Source organism: Halichoerus grypus, chromosome 3, assembly GCF_964656455.1.
Source record: "Halichoerus grypus chromosome 3, mHalGry1.hap1.1, whole genome shotgun sequence".
Classification (NCBI taxonomy): Eukaryota; Metazoa; Chordata; class Mammalia; order Carnivora; family Phocidae; genus Halichoerus; species Halichoerus grypus.
In genome coordinates, this window is record NC_135714.1 from 171,678,612 (window position 1) to 171,689,348 (window position 10,737).

The following is a 10,737-nucleotide window of genomic DNA, read 5'->3' on the forward strand; positions in this document are numbered from 1 at the left end:
CTGATAATTGTTGTGTTATATATTGCAAATGAATTCAATTGTTTTAAAAAGTATTTTGTTTCATTTAACTGTGACAGTATTGAAAGGGTAGAGACTTTGCAGAAATATTTCATTATATTTGGCATTTATCACTTCATTGAGCAAACCTTTTGCCAACAATTTGAGGAGGTGAGGAATTTGAAAATAAACTGAATTTGTTCAGTCTGAATTGTTAGCTCAGTGTTATTTATTTATTTATTTTTATTTTTATTTTTTTAAAGATTTTATTTATTTATTTGAGAGAGAGAGAATGAGAGACAGAGAGCATGAGAGGGAGGAGGGTCAGAGGGAGAAGCAGACTCCCTGCTGAGCAGGGAGCCTGATGCGGGACTCGATCCCGGGACTCCGGGATCATGACCTGAGCCGAAGGCAGTCGCTTAACCAACTGAGCCACCCAGGCGCCCAGCTCAGTGTTATTTAAACATAAAGGAGTATGCAATTTTATGAGAAGTAATGAGTTTTCTGTCAATGGAAATATTAAGAAAGGTTAGTTGAGGAAATTTCTGCATATCAGGGAAGATGTTTCCTGACCACGGGTTTGCAATCTGTGTTAGACTTTGGAATGACAAGTAGAGCTTTAAAAAAAAAAAAAAAAAGAGCCTCGTATTTGATTGTTTTGTTTTTGATTGGGTCTTGGGGGTTAGCATTGTTTAAAAGCCCCCCCCAGTGATTTTACTGTGCAGCGAGGCTTGAGAACCATTTCTCTAGATGATTTCTCTATTTCCATCAAACCCTTAAGATTTTGTTCATTCAAGGGTGACTTGTACTTTATACTAGCTTAAGAAACACAAAACAGAGCCTATATTTGAGTTTTGCAATTAAAAATATAAATCAGGATGTAATGAGTTTTCTATGACCTAAGCAACCTAAACTGAGTTGTAATGAAAAAAAAATCTAGTCTTTGCACAAGTGTCTACTTGTGTTCCAGGCATGGCGTAAGTACTTTGCATACTTTGCTTATATTAGCTCATTGAGCTCTTAGAATAACTATATGAGGATGGTGCTATTGCCATCATCATCATCATCATCATCATCATCATCCCCATTACAGGTAAACTGATACAGAAATTAAGGAACATGCCTATCTGCTAATAAGTGGAACAACTGAAGCCAGGCAGTTTGGCTTAAGAGAATATATACTGAGTGAAACTACTGAACAGCCTCTCATGGTTTTAAAATAGGACCCAACACAACATGTACACCCAAATAATTCTTCCAACCGAGTGGCCTCCCTTAGGACATTAAAAGACAGTTGGGAAATACTTGATTTGTTTTGAATGAATGAGTGCAGAATTCAGCCCTGTCTAAAAGAATGAGCTTTACTCTCCAATACCATCCAGACATTCCATTAGAAACACATCGAAGACAGATGGAAATTCATCCTTGCGGCGAGACACTCTAGAAAATGATGTGGCACAAAATCCCTGAGGTAATACATTTTAATACCTACCCTCCTTCCTTCTTATATTTAATCCAAATCCCTCATATTCTAATTTAGACTGTTTTATTTTGTTACTTTCTTTTCTGTCTTCAGAGAAGCATGGGGGGAAAGCACTGACAGTAAAGTGCTGCTTCCCTCAGCCGATAGCTGCGATACAGGCAGAGCCCTGTGCTTCCTTCCCGTGAGCTAACTGAGATGCTGCGCCAGTGCTTGTCCACCCTGAAGGCTCAGGAGCAGTGCTTAGGGAACTTGAAAAAATGGCCCGTCCTCGGGCCCACCCAGGCCAATTCCATGTTGGGGAATTTTTCATAAATTTGTCACTTTTAATAAATTTTGGTTTTGTTTACAGTGAGTGTTGGCCAGTCTTTAACACATTCCATAGGTCTTCGCTGACTTTACCTTCCTGTAGGGCCAGGGCACTCAGTGAAGGTGACCTCACAGACTGACACAACCCATGGTGGGCACAGGGCCAAGTCCAGCCATTGCCGCCTCACAAAATACCAGACACATGCTTTCAGCTCCTTAGCTTTTTGTCAGGGTGGTGGGAGTTGTGTGTGGCTATAGCTAAGGATTCCTGAAACACCAGGAGAAGGGGCTCTGAATCTGTGCCACCTCATGCAGTGCTCTCCCCGGGAAGCAGAGGCCTGGGATGGGACAGCTGAGCCGTCGAAACGAGGCCCTCATCCTGGTGGCCAAAACCCAACTGGGGTTGGAGCTACTAAAAATTCGTGCTTGTGAAACGAAGAGTATAAACCAGGAAAATAAATCTGTCCACTTCAATTTTTTTTAGAGTTCCACTTCACTCACATAAATATTTTATGTCTAGCCCCAAAATGTCAGCTGAATCCAGTCCTCTCGGTGCTGGGCTAAAATGAGGCTCAAGAGAAAGCCTCTTCCAATTTTCTGCACAGTGTCCCCTAAAAATACAGCTGTTTCTTGCCCTTAAATAAAAAGCAGATTCTCTCCTTTGTCTGAAGAATTGCATCAAGGGATTGATTTGGAAATAAACATATTTCCAAATTGGATATTGCAAAAATGATTTGGCATGTGCTATAAAGTTAACAGGTTGGCAGGCAGCTAGATACATCATTGTTTTCTTATTTACCAAATAGCAGGATTTTTGAAAACTGGAGAGTCTCTATTATATAATTGTGCAAAACAACAATAAATCCACATGTGACATAAAACGGCCTCTTTTGAAAAGTTTAAAACAAAGTCTTGATAGGACAATAGAATCAAAGCGACTGCTGGGTTGTTTCAAACAAGAGATCTGTTTGCTGTCCCTATTGACTTACATCAAAATGATTCTGAGGTATAAAATAACAAGCAAACTGAAACACCCACACCTGTTCCTGCGAGGGCAAAACAAGAACAGAAAAGCAAATGAAGTAAACACCACAACATGAACAACAATAACCAGAACACCAGAACACTGCACAGTCTCCCAATCTGGGGAAGAGAGCCAACGGCCTCCGCAGGACCGCCCAGGCCCACCGAGCTGTGCGTGGGGCCAGAACGGGAAGAGGAGAAAGGTGTCCACTTCTATTTTTCACCTCAGGTTTTTCCATAAGAACTGCCAATTCTCTCGTTGGTGATTTATTGCTCTCACTTCAAGGGGGAAATTTAATATTTGGTTTAGGAAAATGGCATGAAATTAAAGGATACCGAGAAAGGCTCTGAACTGCTCTAGGGATGACGAAAAACATTTTAGAGGTTTCTGTGGACTGCGCTTTCATTTATTAGATGGTGACAACTTTTTACACAACCTACTTTCTGAGTTTCCAGTTTTCCTTTTCTTAAAGGAGGAACAAAGTCAGTGGGCTCTATCATGAATCCTAGAGCCTTTGTGACAGGGAAACCAGCAGGAGAGCATTGCCTTCCTCGCTTCTGCACAAAAGGGAGCCCATTTTGGAGGTAAGGGTTACTTGTAAGGTTATGCTTTTATTTTGGCATCTCTGGAAGGGCTTCATGTCGCCTTCCATTTTTGTTAGAGGGGCAGGCAGTGGGCCCTGGCCATTCTCCTGGAAGTCTAAGCTGAAGGGATGTGGGCCCAGAGATGTGCAAACAGGATGTCCCTGCGGCCCATTGCCTCTCAGAGCCCAGGCTACCACCTCGCCAGCGCCTCCAGTGCTCCCAGTGAGGACAGACCTGCATATCAGCTTTGTGCCCTTGGAGCTAAGGAATCCAAACTCAGGAAATTTTCATTTTCTGTGGGCAAATCACAATCTTCCTGGGCCTCCGATTTCTGAATTTTAAAACAATGAATGGGGATGGGTGTAAATGAAAGAATCTCTACTGATCCTTCCACCCCTGACATTGTATGAGTAGTGATTTAGTGTGTCTTTTTACACAAACACCCACACATGTATATGCACACTCGCACTCACACATTTCCACGGTTTGAGGAATCATGGTGCGGAGTGTTAAGAGCTACAGTTTTTCATGCACAGGGACACTGAGCTAACTCAAGAGAGGGAAATTTTCTAAAGGTTCATATTTGCAGGTTCTCCGTTAATGCATGGCCTCTGGCAGAGCTTCTCCTGTGCCTGTATGCCTGTAGCATAAATAAAGGCAGCAAGTGACCAACATTGTTTTCAGCCACTAACGACGGATTACTTCTGCATATTTGATATATGTTTACATGAGACGGAGATGGTTAACTTTTAAGTGTCCCCAACCTCCCAACACCCCAATTTCATCCAAAGGGAGTTTGATTTTTGCCTCCCCGGCTTCTTTCCTGTCTTCAGAAGGCCTTTCCCCTCTTTGTAGGTCTCTACCGGCCTTGAGCGTTTGCGATGCAAAAATTGGTAACAGGGTTGAAAGAGCACTGGAGATACTACAGGAAAAGGAGGAGGATTTAGGACATACCAATAGAATTAAATAACTGAGAAGTGATCCAGAGGGGTGAGCAAAGTTATAAGAGCTGGAGTAGAGAATCATTCTGTTCAGGGCCTTTTAAGAGAGGTGCATCTTAGCAGTGGCAGAAATATAATGGAAGAGAACAGGAAGGAAGAGAGGATGGTTATAAGATTGTCTTAAACTGTGTATTTGGATCCTCTTAGGGCTTTTCAAGAAAAACAAGCAAAAGACTTGAACTCTTTTGTGTTTTATTGACTGTTCCATATTTCTGAGACTAAGCCACACAGGACCAGGTGGTATAAGAGTTTCCATTCTTTTTCACGAGGGAATGAAAAGGTAGTTCAGAAGATGAAAACTTTGTTTAGCTCACAATTTGTGCCAACATTAGTTATGATGAAAATGTAAACCCCCTCATCCCCAAAGGAAAACAGAAACAACCAGCATTCATTAAATCTTGATTTCAGATAATGTTTTCGGTGCTTAAGGCATGTATTATCTTAACAGAGATAGCCCCTCTGCTTCCTCAATTGCCCCCCCTTTTTTTTTCCTAGGAAAGATGATAATTATGATAGCTATAAGAAGCTACTCTGTTATTCATGCTTTTAGCATAAATACATGACTGTCATTATGCCAATAAACAACCCAAGGCAAATGATAATGAGACCAATGCTGAACTCAATCCAATCTCAAGCAGTGCTTCCTGAGCTGTGAGGCTCCAACGTGTCATTTGTAATTTCAGTATAATGACCAGAATGTTATCCCCAAATTCCCAGTGTCTGATGGGACTAGGGAGATCTCTCCTGACATAGAGGAAGGCAGTGCTATAAAGGAAAAGTAAGGAGTCCAGATCTCCATTTCAAATCGCTATCTAGATGAGGTGGAGGGTCCTCTATTTCCCTGAATTAATTATCTGTGAATGAATTCTGTGCATTCATTCACTGGGGAAGAAAAGCTGCTGTGTATTAAAATATTCATTAATAAATTGGTCACTTATGAAATTAGACCCTAATCAACTGTCCCTGTCCAGTAAAATTGCAGAGTAAAACTACACATTTTTCAAAGGCAGGATTACATGTAGTTAAGGAGAATGGTTTTCGATTTGCTGCAATCACAAACACAGGCACCAATGAATATGGATCTGGGAGAGTTATTCTACTTGAAGACTGAGAAAATGGATGGATTAATCAGAAGGGAATGATTTGAACATCAAAAGAGGCCCTTGGGAAAATGGATGAATCCACTGAATGTTTCCACAAACAGATCCATGATTCTTGTGTTAAAGTTAAATCTGAAGGGATCAGTCCCGTAGCTTGCTTGCATATGATCTGTTCAAAAAGTCATGCTTTAAAAAAAAAAAAATCACATTTTGTTTATTCTTTGTTTATGCTAAGAATTAGTACAGAATGCAATGATATCCCAAATCTTTTCAAATATAAAACCATTTATTTTCATACCTCTAAGGTTTAATTTTTTTGTGAGAATATCTGAAATTAAGCCATGTATGTATGTGTATGCCTGTTTGTTTGCTCTGTCTGACCAATTATTCTGTGCTACTCCAGAATATTTAGCACCTTTCAGATCTGATAACTGGTTATTGTGGTCATGGTAATGGGAATGATAATTCTGCGATAACTCTATGGGAACTGGTACCACTTCCTCCTCTCCTCCTCACCATTTAAACTGAACCCAAATTGCTTCTCAAGGGTGGAGTCTTTTATTGTTTTATTATTTTTTTTTTTATTATGTTATGTTAATCACCATACATTACATCATTAGTTTTTATGTAGTGTTCCATGATTCATTGTTTGCATATAACACCCAGTGATCCATTCAATAGGTGCCCTCCTTAATACCCATCACCAGGCCAACACATCCCCCCACCCCCTCCCCTCTAGAACCCTCAGTTTGTTTCTCAGAATCCATAGTCTCTCATGGTTCGTCTCCCCCTCCGATTTCCCCCCTTTCATTTTTCCTCTCCTGCTATCTTCTTCTTCTTCTTCTTTTTTTTTTTTAATATATAATGTATTATTTGTTTCAGAGGTACAAGTCTGTGATCCAACAGTCTTACACAATTCACAGCGCTCACCATAGAAATACCCTCCCCAATGTCTATCACCCAGCCACCCCATTCCTCCCACCCCCCACCACTCCAGCAACCTTCAGCAAACTCCAGCAATCTGTTTCCTGAGATTAAGAATTCCTCATATTAGAGAGGTCATATGATACATGTCTTTCTCTGATTGACTTGTTTTGCTCAGCATAATACCCTCCAGTTCCATCCATGTTGTTGCAAATGGCAAGATTTCATTCCTTTTGTTGGCTGCATAATATTCCATTGTATATATATACCACACCTTCTTTATCCATTCATCTGTCGATGGACATCTTGGCTCTTTCCATAGTTTGGCTATTGTGGACACTGCTGCTATAAACATCAGGGTGCACGTACCCCTTTGGATCACTACATTCGTATCTTTGGGGTAAATACCCAGTAGTGCAATTGCTGGATCATATGGTAGCTCTATTTTCAACTTTTTGAGGAACCTCCATACTGTTTTCCAGAGTGGCTGCACCAGCTTGCATTCCCACCAACAGTGTAGGAGGGTTCCCCTTTCTCCACATCCCCACCAACATCTGTCGTTTCCTGACTTATTAATTTTAGCCATTCTGACTGGTGTGAGGTGGTATCTCATTGAGGTTTTGATTTGGATTTCCCCGATGCCAAGCGAGGTTGAGCACTTTTTCATGTGTCTGTTGGCCATTTGGATGTCTTCTTTGGAAAAATGTCTGTTCATGTCTTCTGCCCATTTCTTGATTGGATTATTTGTTCTTTGGATGTTGAGTTTGGTAAGTTCTTTATAGATTTTGGATACTAGCCCTTTATCTGATATGTCATTTGCAAATATCTTCTCCCATTTTGTCGGTTGTCTTTTAGTTTTGTTGACTGTTCTTTTGCTGTGCAAAAGCTTCTTATCTTGATGAAGTCCCAATAGTTCATTTTTGCCCTTGCTTCCCTTGCCTTTGGCGATGTTTTTAGGAAGAAGTTGCTGCGGCTGAGGTCGAAGAGGTTGCTGCCTGTGTTCTCCTTTAGGATGTTGATGGACTCTTGTCTCACATTGAGGTCTTTCAACCATTTGGAGTCTATTTTTGTGTGTGGTGTAAGGAAATGGTCCAGTTTCATTCTTCTGCATGTGGCTGTCCAATTTTCCCAACACCATTTGTTGAAGAGACTGTCTTTTTTCCATTGGACATTCTTTCCTGCTTTGTCAAAGATTAGTTGACCATAGAGTTGCGGGTCCATTTCTGGGCTCTCTATTCTGTTCCATTGATCTATGTGTCTGTTTTTGTGCTGGTACCATACTGTCTTGATGATGACAGCTTTGTAATAGAGCTGGAAGTCCGGAATTGTGATGCCACCGGCTTTGGTTTCTTTTTCAACATTCCTCTGGCTATTCGGGGCCTTTTCTGGTTCCAGACAAATTTTAGGATTATTTGTTCCATTTCTTTGAAAAAAGTGGATGGTATTTTGATGGGAATTGCATTAAATGTGTAGATTGCTCTAGGTAGCATTGACATCTTTGAAATAGTTGTTCTTCCAATCCATGAGCATGGAATGTTTTTCCATTTCTTTGCATCTTCCTCAATTTCTTGAGTACTTTATAGTTTTCTGAGTACAGATTCTTTGCCTCTTTGGTTAGATTTATTCCTAAGTATCTTATGGTTTTGGGTGCAATTGTAAATGGGCTCGACTCCTTAATTTCTCTTTCTTCTGTTTTGTTGTTGGTGTATAGGAATGCCACTGATTTCTGTGCATTGATTTTATATCCTGCCACTTGGCTGAATTACTGTATGAGTTCTAGCAGTTTTGGGGTGGCGTCTTTTGGGTTTTCCACATAAAGTATCATATCATCTGCAAAGAGTGAGAGTTTGACTTCTTCTTTGCTGATTTGGATGCATTTTATTTCTTTTTGTTGTCTGATTGCTGTGGCTAGTACTTCTAATACTATGTTGTTATTGTTGTTGTTTTTAAGATTTTATTTATTTATTTGACAGAGAGAGAGATAGCAAGAGCAGGAACACAAGCAGGGGGAGTGGGAGAGGTGGAAGCAGGCTTCCCGCTGAGCAGGGAGCCCAATGTGGGGCTCGATCCCAGGACCCTGAGATCATGACCTGAGCCAAAGGCAGACGCTTAACAACTGAGCCACCCAGGCACCCCCTAATACTATGTTGTATAGCAGTGGTGATAGTGGACATCCCTGCAGTGTTCCTGACCTTAGGGGGAAAGCTCTCAGTTTTTCCCCATTGAGAATGATATTCACTGTGGGTTTTTCATAGATGGCTTTTATGATATTGAGGTATGTACCCTCTACCCCTATACTCCGAAGAGTTTTGTTCAAGAAAGGATGCTGTACTTTGTCAAATGCTTTTTCTGCATCTATTGAGAAGATCATATGGTTCTTGTTCTTTCTTTTATTAATGTATTGTATCACGTTGATTGATTTGTGGATGTTGAACCAACCTTGCAGCCCAGGGATAAATCCCACTTGGTCGTGGTGAATAATCCTTTTAATGTACTGTTGGATCCTATTGGCTAGTATTTTGGTGAGAATTTTTGCATCCATGTTCATCAAGGATATTGGTTTGTAATTCTCCTTTTTGATGGGGTCTTTGTCTGGTTTTGGGATCCAGGTAATGATGGCCTCATAAAATGAGTTTGGAAGTTTTCCTTCCATTTCTATTTTTTGGAACAGTTTCAGAAGAATAGGTATTAATTCTTCTTTAAATGTTTGGTAGAATTCCCCTGGAAGCCATCCGGCCCTGAGCTTTTGTTTGTTGGGAGATTTTTGATGACGGCTTCAATTTCCATAGTCGTTATAGGTCTGTTAGTCTTGCTACAACTTGCCCACGGACCCAGGCAATTCTCCACCATCAGGCATTGTGCAGTGTCAGCCATTAGAGGGTGCCCGTGGTGCAAAATGCATCGTGTCCGTCATTTACAGACCACTGGAGTCCTTGTCATGCAGCAATTTTTGTCAGTTTTCAGAGAGGAGACAGGTTGCTTTTGATGCTGTCAGGTGATGATCATTGGTAGATGAGTCTATTGTATTATGTGGAAGAACTTGGCCTATTGCCTTAAGGTAAACAAATAAGCTTGGCTCCTTTCATTAAAATTGTCCCCTTTTGCTTATCAGTGACATTAACCCCAAACTATCCTCCAGCTTTTATTTATAAGGACTACTCTTGAAGGTTCCCTGCCATGGAGGGACGAGGCATGGAGGAGACATGGAAGGTGAAGGAGGATATAAAGTTATGTCCAATGAAAAAGAAACATATTCGATATTGATAACCAAGAAACTAAAATACAATCTAGTAGAATGAGAAACTAAATATGAAGAGATTGCCAAAGGACACCATCTCAAGGATGGAGTGAACTCAGATGTTAAATTAGAATTACATCCCAGTAGGATTCAGATGGAACCAGGCCATGGATTAGGGGGTGACATTTCTTGTCCTAGAGCTCATATAGAAATGTTCCATTTTGTTAATGTAAAGTAATGTAATTAGATGAATGTGACAGTAAGGAAGTGATGTCCATTAGCAATAGTGGATCATTCCCTCTGCAGACGGTTCAAGAAAACTTCAGTACCAGATAGTCTGATGTATTTATAAGGGAGAGCCCATTAGCTTAAACATGGGTCTGAGAAAAATGGGTTGGGAATAATGAATTCTCTTCTTCAAATTCTCATTGTAATGTATGCCAAAGACTAAAAGAAACAACAATTGGATTATCTGTTCCACAGTTCTGTTTCCTTAATGCAGATAACTGATATTTGTAAGTAATTTGGAAATGTTGCTTAAAAAAAGTAACAGCCAAGCAGAATTAAGAGCAGATAGATCAATAGATAAGCCATTAGGATGTCTATTCAAAATATCAATGTGGAATGTGTTTGTGACTCACTGTCCTTTTCACTGTTAGTTCATTTTTGTAGCCCCATTTAGTGCAGCTGATGCGGAGGGTAAGAGGCTGAAAATAAAACCAAGGTCATGATTGCCACACACTCAGGATGCTAAGGTTGGTAAGACTTGTGTTGCATTGTTGTAGCCTCTTTGCAAATCCTCTAGCCTACCCCGTGCCTATCAGTGGCATCTCCACACATACTCTTATTCCAGCAACTCCAGAATTGATTCCGTGTTCAGTTCAACTTTTTCTTGTCCATAGGAGTCTTCCTCATATCTCACTATTGGAAGTGTATTCATTATTCCAGGCCCGGGGGACATACCGCATTCTGTATAAAGGCTTCCCTGAGCTCCATAGTCTAAGAAACGGTTTTCGTCCTCTGAAACTATGACATTCTGTGTGTCACTTGATGAAAGTTGTCTTATTTCACTTGTGGTCG